Here is a 9,285-nt window from a genome sequence, read left to right on the forward strand (position 1 = left end):
AGTCTTGCCCCTATTAGTTCATTTAACATTGAGTATCAGGCTTTTTGTTGTGCAAAATTAGCCACTGATAATCCTGTAGATGCTTCTTCCTATTGTAAAGGAGGCAAATAGATTGTAGAGCCTGGACTCACACATTCGGGAACTTGTGAAAAGTGATTGTCCTCTCCTGTTAATTGGTTCCAGGTGTCTTTTAGTTTGGGATGAGTATGGAGAATGCTATCAGACCAGTCATTGGACTGTTTGTTTGGTTGGTTGGTTTGATTTTTGTTGTCGTTGTGGTGGTGGTTGTGGTGCTGGGGGTGGTGGTTTTTTCATTGTTGTGGTTTGTTTTGTTCGTTGGTTTGGTTTGGTTTGGTCTGATTTGATTTTTTTAAAATTCATGGATAACTTGAGGAAATCAGGCAGGCTTCCCACTTCCTTTCAGGTTTCATTAAAGATGCAGAATCTGAGGCTGTACTCATCATCTGTAGAAGAACCAATGCTCCAGTATTTGATGCTGTGAAAGATGTGTGACTTTCTACTGGAAGCTCTTCAATTCAATGACCTGGGACAGGTAATCCAGAAAAAAGAGGAGGACTTGCCTCCAGTAATTGTATCTTCTTTTGTGTTAGGCTCATTTAGTAGCTTGCAGCCATAGTCCAATACTCTCTAAACAAGTTCTTATGGATATATCCAGGACTTTGATATAGCAGAATGTTACAGCAATTTACTGGCATTGAAGCACAATCACAATATAGCAGCTGCAATATCAGTGGAATCACAATTCAAATATACTGTTCAAATTCCCATTACTGGTCTCTAAATGCTTGGTGTCGTGACACTGTGTCCTCACAGTTACTTGGAAGAAATATGCAGGTTACACTCAGCTCAGGCCAGTTACTGTTTTCCAAGCTGATTTTTTGAGTTATCTATTTTCTCTACTTTATATTGGGCTGAGTCACATAAACACTACCCTCCCACGTTGGCCTGGTTAGCTCAGGAAAACATTACTCTCAACTAATTTCAGGGAAAGCTGTTTACTGGATCTTAGGACTGAATGATGCTGCTGTATTCCTAAAGCAAAATTTTCTATCCAGTCCCTCTTGTGCTGAGATAATTTCATCTTACTTATGACAATTCATTGTTTTTCCTTACATTGTTCCTTCAACACATCATTCCTCCATTGCAGGGGTCAGTCACCCATTCTCATACTTTTCCAGAATCTCTCACATGTATTTTGCAGAAAAAGTTTTTTGTTTTTTGTGTTTTTTTTTTTTTTTTTTTTTCTTCAGAAAGGAAGACGCTTTCAGGGGTGATACTTTTACTATATTAAGAGGAAGGCTTAAGAAATCCCTAGACTTCCACCTGAACTTACAGGTTTGTGATAATAACCAAGCTGCTCACTCTGAAAGAAGGAAGCTTTGGATGTCTACTTTTACAGCTCAGTCCAAATTTCTTGCCCTTTTTTGGTGTGGTTTGTTTTTTTTCTTCTTCTTTATTTTGTATTGATAGGATCAGACTCTTCATTCATCACTTCAGTGATGCTGATGCTGTCAGGTCCAGAACAATACTGCCTGCACATAAAGAAAATCTAAAGGAAGAGTTATTCCCAAGCTGGTTGTGAACCAGCAAGGTGGAGTCTTACAGCTCTCACAGGAGGTCGTGTGAGCTCGGGCCACAGAAAATGGCCTTACTGATAAATGTTTCATTCTAACTATTTTAAGTTTGATCATGCAGGCTTGTCTCATAGGTGTCCTGAGCTGATACAATGTTATGATTTTGTGGTGGTAGTTTTAATCTGAGGAATTCTAGGAGTTGCTGTCAGGAGAATATTTGTGGTATTGTGTTGGGTGACTGAAAAAGAATTTATTTAACAATAACCTCAATTCCTGTTGTATTATATACTTTCAGTTCTTATCTTAATTTTTTTTTCTTTCTAAGTTCAGACAGGAAAACATTTTTACTAGTGTTCTTTTTTTTGCATGACAAGGGACTGAAATTGCTCAGAGTTTATTTATCTGTTCAGCATGGTGAGGAACTGGGCAGGTTCTTTAGTATGGATAATACAACATGGAAATCTCTTAGTTGTGTATAATAGGAAGCATCTATTCCCCCAAGTGAATGCTCATGTAGCTGTTTCATCTTAAAGAAGACAGCATGTTTGGAAATTATCTTTGTCAAACAGAGGTATCCATAAACCACAGTTAGAGGATCAGTGGAGTTACCTTTCTTTGATACTGTCATCAGCTGACAAGAATTCCTCATGGTATATCTTCATATAACAAAAAAACTGTAAATACAATGTAATAAATTTTACACTTAAATGTTCAAGCAAGCTTAACCTAATAGTACCACTATGGTGATAACCAACCTTCCATCAATATTGATATTTACCTCTTGACGTGTCTACTAAGGTTGCTAGAACTTGGATTTTTTGATTCATATAATAGCCACCAGGTTATTGACATGTATATGACTTCAGTGATAAGATCCAATGAAATTAAATAAATATCTGCAAATGGTGCTTTCTTGTGTTGTTCACAGTGCTGCCTGGATTCCTACACCAAATAAAAGCCTAACATCCTTCAACACCTTTTACTCCTTCAGACAGAAGAAATCAGAAGTTTACACATACAGGAGATGGCATTGTCCTTGCTTGTTTTCCACAGTAGGATTGCCATAAAATCTTGCTGCCTGGTAAATCCATCTCAGTGATATAAGTATAGAAGTAAGACTATTCTCCCTGCTAGAAATCTTTTATAATATCGAACAGTATATAATTTTCTCTGACTGTTCCTTGTGTGCCTCGTCTTGCTCATCTACAGCATTGCTCTTCTCTCTTAACAAAAATTCTTTTTTTTTTCCTACTATTACTATCAGAATTTAAACATTTGTGTTTTCCAACACATTTTCTGATCTTTTGTGCATGATGAGACACTGACTACTGTAACTGACTACTCAGTTACAGAGCTTGTCAGCAATTGAACAGGGAATTGAATTCAGAAGGTGAGGCAGTAACCTCTTCTTATGGACTGGTAACTTTTTGCTGATTCATACTATAAAATTACCACAGAGATGAAAATGGAAAAGGCTGTTGGAAACAGCATTGGAATGAAAAGCATGTCTCTGAAGACTGCTTCGGGTTAATGGATGAATTTGGCCTGAGGAAAGAGGATGCTTGCTTAATATTTTAATGGATTTCACTCTGTGCTTTCAAGCTGAGTTTTGCTTTTATTCTGCTTGCCTCTTGATTCATATATATAAGAGATATAAAAGTGAGCTTAGCAATTCCCAAGGGATGGGAGGGTTTTCTGAGCAATGTCCTCAACACTGATGTAGCTTTCCCCCTCCAACTCTCAAAAAAAATCAAGTGTAGAAGACCTGCTAGTGCTGAAATGTTAAAAGCCTAACTGAACATTTTGGGCAAAGCTTTGCTGAAACCATAATTTCTTCTTTGAATTTCTGAAAATGGTCTTGTATTATTAGGAAGTCCACCACGGACTTTTCTCAGCTTTGTGCAGAAGAGAGTTTCTGTGGCAGCCTCATTGTCTCAGACAAGACTAAGCAGCATTGTTCTTTTGGAACAAAGTCATGAAGTCATATGTAGCTTCAGCTGCCAAGTGCTTGCTTACGATACCACAACAGGAGATGAGCTCACAGTAGTGTGGCAGTCTCTGCTGCTGCTGTCAAATCACAGTAAGGTAAAATCCAGCTACAATGATAAATGGTTATTTACCTGACTGAGTAAGGTGCCTGATAGCATTCCTATGCAAATAGTCATCCCCATTACCCATAAAGGAATTAAACTCTGAATTAAACGCTGCAGTCTTTTTATTTCTCCTTCTGATTTCACTTATTATCATGTTGTTTGCACCTGGTGTTAATGCATCGAGCTCTCTGGGCTTACTGAAAGCCTCAAAAAATTACAAACCATATGAAACCAGGTCTATTAGCTGACTTGCATTGAAAGTGAATGTGAAGAGTTTCCCCCATGCAGAGATGCAAGGATGATAATGTGGAGAAGGAGAACAGCAGCCCAGTTTCGTTTGAGGCAGTTAAAAGGTGTTTTTGAGCCTTTGTGAAGTTTAGTGGAGATGGCATTTGTTCTGTAAGCTTTATGAGGACCATACCAAGTTGTCTCCTGGCACTCTACCCCATCATCTTGCCAGGAACTGGCCCTACATTTACCAGCCTTCTGTTGGAGAACTGGACATCTTCCCAGCCCTTTTCTCCTGCAACATGTGAGTAGTCTGCAGAGCATTTTGGCTGTTATCCCCTATGTTCCACTTCCTCCGAATATATACAAATTGTCAGACTCTGCTCCCAGTTCAGGGAGTTATTCCAACCCAGCATCAGTTTACTAATAGGTGAGGTTACCTAAATACCTTTAGGATAATTCTTCTGACTAGACACAGGCAGGCCATTAAAAGTTAGAGGAAATAGGATATTCTGACGTGATAGAAAATGCAAAACTAGTTTTTGTATGTTTTATAGGTAATATAAATTTTTTCTTTTTTTTATATCAATTTTTGCTTTCTAGTGAGGTGAAGATGTAAACATTTGGTTTTGATTCAGCTTCTCTGGCTTGTAAGAAGCAAAACAAATGACAGATATAAAAGATGTCATCCAGTAGAAACAGTGGTTTAAGTATCAAAACCTTCCAGTTTGCTGTTTCATAACTTTAATCTATTTGATGAACTTACACTGTTTTAAGATATATGAATGGGTTATACCACATAATTACAAAATTATACCAAATAATTACAAAACCATTATTAGCAAATAACAGGACATTATACTACCCAACATTACTTTCACATCACTTTTGTTATGATTATATATTGCCCAAAGGTTAATTTTTGCAAATTATATGAAATGCATAGTCTGACTTAATTCAGAAACTGAATGAAGCATCTGGTGAAAGCATCTGGTATGCTATGCTATGTTTACACTCATGTTTAACATCAATTGTTTCCATAGTTCCGGGCTAGTTGACATTACTGAGAACTGTTCTATTGAGGCTATAGGCTATCATGCATGCATGCCAAATGCCTTTATTTCTTGTACACTCAGTACTCTCAGGCATGAAGTCTGACGGGGTTTTGTTTGTGCATATTCATGAACATGACATAGCAAGCAAATACCTAGGGGTAGATAACATGGAATTTTAATCATATAGGTACACATTCAAGAGGACAATAATGGTTCATATAATAAGTTATTATAGATAGAATATTCTGGAAGTTATGTGAAAGTTGTTTTCTAGGTCTACATTTAAGTGTACTATCTTTGTTTATGAATCAGTGAAAATAGAAGCCCAAAACATCACTGGTGTTCAAAATGATGGTCCTGCATATAGTGTCTTTGGTTCTCACCTGTAAACATTTCTATCTAATCTTAAGAAACCTCTAGAAGGAATAAGTATTTTTCTTTATGAAGTATTTGGCAATAATCCTAACAGTATAAGACTCAGCATGGCAAGTAGGCATCTCTGGATAGAAGGCTCACATCCCAGTTCAAACTTTCAGGCAGGAGTCTTCAGAACAGCAGAGAGCTGATTGAGCCCTGCTGTGGCACCCTAGAGAAGGACAGGTAGGAGTTGGCAGGTAGTATTACATTAATAACCCCTTGCAAAATCTCTCACCACTGTTTTCCCATGGAGAAGGTGGTTTTGTGATACTTTGACAGAGGTGAGGTCTGGTCTGTTGACTGGTCTGCTGCCAGAACAGTTTCTACTTTGTAGCCAGCAATGATCTGAAGTAAAATGTATGCACATCATAGGACCCTGAGTTTTGTGAGGCTGAATATGGCTGAGACAATTAGTGCTGCTGCATTTTCTGTAAAAATAGAACAGCTTCTAACAGCACCACAACAGCATACAGTAATATAATGAAGAAAGACATAGAGAAGTATTGGCTTCCAAACATTTCTAATGAAACATGATAATTGCTTTCATCTTTTAGACAGTCCAGAATTATTACCTCTGTCAAGATACATTTCTAAAGCTAAAAAAATCCACCTTATATGGATTGCATGGACTATGTGGGCCCACAGGACAACCATCTGAGTTGACTCAGCAAATGATCATAAAGAGCAAATGCCCTCAAATGTGGGCAGGAACAGAGCTTGTAGAGTTCATCTAATTTTTGACAAAGCATTTAATTTTGCCATATCTTCAAAGGAGCCCCTCATCCTCCTATGCCAGATGGAGCAGTTCCAAAAAGAAAATTTGTCAGCTACCACCATTCTGGCTGTTTACTGGAGGTGTCACATCCAAAGAGGAGTGTATGAAATGGACAAAGCTGTGCAAGGAGTGATGCAGCTTATTGAGGCCATGGGACATGGCAAGAATTGCCCTTTAAATTTTATGATTGCCTTGGGGATAAAAAGCCTGTATTCGATCAGAATGAGAAAGCAGAACCTCTTGTCATAGAGCACTGCATGTGTTGGGATAAAGGCTTCTAGACAGCAGGTGTAGCCATTGAAAATGAGAGGCTGAGAGGCTCATGCAGTTAGGCATGAACCAAGTTCCTCTGTCATTCCTGAAGCAGTTGTCGTTAAAGCAGATTTTTCTCTGGCATCTTGCAAAGTCTTGATCCTTGCTAGTTGTTTGCTTACCCCTGAAATACTCCAAGCCTTGACATCTGAACAGCAAGTCCATGATGCTGCAGATAAAATTTGAGCTGCGAGGAGCATTTATGAAAGCAGAGATGAGCTTGATGAAATGGAAAGAAAAGTTGAGAAAATGGCAGAGCTGAGCCACACCTTTGTTTACAGTCATTAACTCAGTACAAATTTGAAAATTATCATATTCAAAGCTAGGTAGTGTCACCAAAATGCAGGAAGTGACCACAGTGCCGCCAGACACTCCTAAATGAGACCTCATGGTAAAGTTAGAACTGAAAAAGGAAAACAACGATTCTAATGCAGAAGGCGACGCACCACTTATTAGAAATATTAATGTGTGTGCAGTGATGAAGAGCCTCTGCACCTCCCCAAGACCCGTGTCCCACTCCGGGTGAAGCACTGGGAGGTTTTTGCAGAGCAATGTGCAGCAGGCAGTTGCATGCACTCTGCAATGTCAGAAGGCACAGGAACTCAGACTTGAGCTCCATCTCAAGTCTGCATTCACATGGATGTGGTAGAAACGGGAAGGAGGGCAGGGAGGGCTTTCCTCATGGTAGCAAGGTGCCAAGGAAACCAAGGACTGAAACGACTCTTTATCTGCAAAACCTTGTCCCTGTACGTGCAGAGCCTAATCACCGCCGAAACAACTGCGTGGGTGCAACTTTCCGAATTCAGTTCAGGCAGCTGCCTCAAGGGCTCCCCTCAGCCCTTTCTGAGCCTGCTGCGCTGGCTGGTGCGTTCTCCTTGGCCGACACAGAGACAAACGCATACATTTCCATCCATGAAATGTATTCACGTTACCCTGGTCTCCCCAACAGAGCTCTCGCAGCGTGTAATACTGCAGCAGCCGTGTGCATTCCCTCGGCCCGGCTGGAGCCCCGGGAGCAGCCGGGCCCTCCGGCGCTGCCTGCGCTGCCCGCGGCCTGCCACGGCGGGGAGCTGGGACTGCGGCCACGGCGCCGCGGGAAGGCTGGAGCGGGCCAGAGCACCTCCGCTCGGCCTGAGGGGGGAAAGCGAGGGGGGAAAAGGCGGAGGGCCAGGCGGAGGAGGAAAGTGGCGACTGTGCTGAGGAACTGCGGTAGAAAAGGGTGTGTGGAGGAGGAGGGATGGATTAGAGGGGAAAAGGGCAGCAGGGAGGGCTGCGTTGGGGTTTGCTTGGTGGGGCCGGCAAGCAAGCCATGAGCAAGAAGGAGGGCGTTTGCAGGGACAGGAAGCTGGAGAAGAGTAGACAGTATGTATGGACAGGTTGACCGTTGGCTCCAAACTGTTCCATCTGGCACGTGGAAATGTTTGGTGCTGCAAAAAAACCTGGTGAGCTGCTAAAACCAGCTCTGTTTTTGCCCAGTGAAAGCACACGTTTTGAGAAGCTGCTGGGTGAAGAGAGGTGTCTGCTGCTGGCCAGAACTGAGATTAGAAAGAACCTGAGAAGTGTAAGGGCAAAGATGAGATTCCAGGAATTCTGCCCTTTCCCACCCCATTTTTTCTCCAGAAACTCTCCCTCACCTCCTATGGACAAGTGTTCATGACAAGATGGATTCAGTCCTCCCTTGGGAGCTTCCAGGACATCACAAGGTGGGCCTTCCTTGGCTTCTGGCATGTCACCTACATGGACCAGGAAATGAGATGTGTTTGGGAAGGAGAAGACACGTCTACCTAAAAGGTGTCTCTTCTTCCATAGTGCTACCTTATCTCTCTTTTCTCCTGCCCGGAGCTGACAAACCTAGGGGTGCAGCAAACTCTGCTTTGGCTCTGGGTTTTTGAAACAAAGTCTCAGAGTTCTGGTTCAGAGCATCTCCCATCTATGTCCTTCCCCTTCACCATCCTTCTCACTTTAATCCGGTTTCCCACCCTCTGATTGCCAGACAGCACTGTCACCTTTCCCTGGAATCTGTTTTCCATGCTTGACTGCATGGTGCCTTCAGGTAACATGGCTTAGGACTGTCCATCATAACCTTGAGTTTTCAGTTGCTGCTAGTATTAACCATGTGTGCTCAAACAGATGGATTTGTGCCTCTAGGTAGATTTCTCTTTTTCTTGGCATTTTTGCTGCCTAGAGAGTGATGCCCAGCTCCAGTGTTGCTTGTGTCTAGGCTGTGCATGGCTCTTTGCAGCCTGGAATTGCAGCCTCATATTAGTTACAAATCCCATGAAAACTGTGGAAAAGCAAAGACATTTTCTCAATAGAGAATAGCTACTCAGCTACTGCCACAAGCAGAGTTCTGCCCAAGAATTAATTTGCTATCTCAGAATAGATGCACCTTATGCTTCATGGCCCGTTTGGCAAAATGGGAGTATTCATGCCTACCTCCCCTTCCAAAATGTTGGAGTGCAGGGCTGCATGAAGACTTGTCAACAGAAAACAACAGGCAAACAGAATTTCTGTCTCTAATACTCTCCTCTGGCTGTCTGGTAACTCTGGAAGCCAATGACCTGGCAAACCTCGTCCTTACCTCTTGTCACTGTCTAGGCAGTGGGTGGGGGCAACGGTAATGCAACCATACTTCATACTTCCCTAAAAGCCTACTCCTGTAGGCAGATAATAAATTAACTCCATTGCCACAAGGCAGCATGTTAAAGCCCTGTGAGAAACAAGTGTCTCTCATATTGCCTACCAGAGCAATGCCTGAATGCAATCTCAGGCAGTAACTACAATCAGAGGTGTCAATAGGCAAAGGCTGG

The sequence above is a fragment of the Molothrus ater genome, chromosome Z, assembly GCF_012460135.2.
Source record: "Molothrus ater isolate BHLD 08-10-18 breed brown headed cowbird chromosome Z, BPBGC_Mater_1.1, whole genome shotgun sequence".
NCBI classification, from domain to species: Eukaryota; Metazoa; Chordata; class Aves; order Passeriformes; family Icteridae; genus Molothrus; species Molothrus ater.